This window comes from Colobus angolensis, unplaced genomic scaffold, assembly GCF_000951035.1.
Source record: "Colobus angolensis palliatus isolate OR3802 unplaced genomic scaffold, Cang.pa_1.0 Scaffold106, whole genome shotgun sequence".
NCBI lineage: Eukaryota > Metazoa > Chordata > Mammalia > Primates > Cercopithecidae > Colobus > Colobus angolensis.
In genome coordinates, this window is record NW_012111586.1 from 5,013,848 (window position 1) to 5,015,997 (window position 2,150).

The window sequence follows — 2,150 nt, forward strand, 5'->3', positions numbered from 1 at the left end:
CAAAGAAGCTGCTCTTGGAGGTGAAACATCAGAACACATTCTTTATGTCAAAATGGAGTTGGTCTTCAGGTTTGAAGTCCAGGCTGGGGTGCTGTCCTATTAAGAATTCTTCAGGCTGTGTAGCTAACCATGGGATATTTGGTTTTGTACACTGTGGTGAAGATATCATCCAGGGATTCCAGCTCTTTGGCCATGAGACCCAGAGTTTCACAGGTGAGGTCTGCAGGACCCAGGGACATCTTGGCTATCCCTCTGGTGGACTTTCCTGGTCAAGGCATTATAGGTGGCCCCTTCTTCCATAAAATTCCTTTCTGGAGGTTACATAAGCCACCACTGCCTTCACTGTCATGCAGATGGGCTGTTTTTCTTCTCTCTGTAGTGGGCCAGCTCCTCCTCAATAAAGAGCCACACCAGGGGTTTCTGCTTAGTAGGGCATGGCACCTGCCTGGCCAGAGCTGCAAGCAGCCCTGGGGGCTGTACCAGGACCAGGGTCAACCCTGCTAGTGGCCACAGTTGCAACTGGGCCTGACATAGTGAAAGGGAAGAGAGGGCAAGGGACAGCCTGGGCAGTGAAGCTCTTGCGAGGATCTGAGGATATAGAAATAAATGAGTCAGACTCCCTACCTCAAGGAGCTCACTATCTAGTGGGAGTGACAGGCATAAAAGTAAACAGATGAAAGTGCAACAGGTATTATGATGAAAATTTGCTCAAACATCCCCAAATGTTAAGGTGGTTTCATGCCTCTGTACCTTTGTTTATGCTGCTGCTCCCCTTACCTGGAACATCCCCTCCTCTCCATTTTTTTTCAAAGGAAGTTTGCTAATAGATAAAGCTAGAGAGAGACTGGCAGGGATTAGGGTGCGAGGAACTTGTGCGGAACATTAAGGAGTTTGAATGTTATTTAGAGGTCAGCGGGGGGATAACAGTATGTATAAATGTTGATGGGAATGATCCAGTAGTGAAGGAGGGCAAAACCAGTTATTCATTTGTTCATGAGTGGGTAAGAATGAATGGATGCTGATAAAGTATTCAAAGTATGAGTAGACAACTCTTCAGAGATGCTTGTGTGTAAAAGAGATCAAATACAGATCAACGAGAGAAGCCTGGAGAGGAATGTACATCAAGGAAAGGTTTTTAAGATGACAAATACTTGAGACTATCTCAATGCTGCTGGAAGGAGAGCAAGAATACTCATTCATTTACTGCATAACTGTTTCAAATGGCAAGAAAGATCACTATAGTAGCAGTGAGAGGAACTGGGGTAAAGGGGTCCAGGAATGGAAGTAGGGAACACTAGAGGATAATGGCAATAGCCCAAGTGACGATGATGGAGTAAATTAAGGCAGTGGAAGTAGAGATGAGACAGAACTCAAAGAATTTACCGTACTCTTTGGTTTCCTTTCATAACACAACTACCTTCTTACCCTGCTAAATTCTCTCCCGAGCCCCTTTAATTTTCACCTCTGTTCTCCTTTAGCTCTTCCCACTTGAACTCTTCAGACTCTCCTATAGCTCCTCACATGCACCTCAAGCCCCTCTAAGCTCCAGAGCCTTCCCTCTGGAAGCTAAGGGGTGGTGTTAGGGACCCTGGACTCAGAGTCAGACAAATCCCAAACAGCTGTGTGACCTTTGGCAAGTCTCCTACTCTAGCTGATCCTCAGTCCCCTTATCTTAAGAGGGTTCAATGGGTGATCCGACTGTGACACTACTAGTCTTTGGTGCCCTCCTCCCATCCCCAATCGCCTTTCCTTGCAGACAAGGGCTTCAGCTGGCTCTGAGCCAGGCCTCAACTGTTTTAATATGTGACCTCGAGCAAGTCAAGTCCCTTCTCTAGAAGGCGTTTTCCCATTTCTATAATGAGGACAGATGTCTGAGCTGCCTGCCTCAGGGCTGTCGTAAGAGTCTACCTTAGCGTTTGGCGAACCAAAGCACAGACAAACGTGGAACGAGCCAGGGCTTTGCAGAGACTCCCAGCTCTGAGACCAACTAGCTGTGTGATCTTGGGCAAGTGACCTAGCCTCGTGGAGCCTGGCTACATCATCTGAAGAGTGGGGACAGTACTAGTGCCCACCTCACAGGGCTGTCCTAAGGCCCAGCAGCCCGGGCCGCCCCTCCTCCCGCCTCCTGCCCGCCTCCAGCCAGCCGGGGC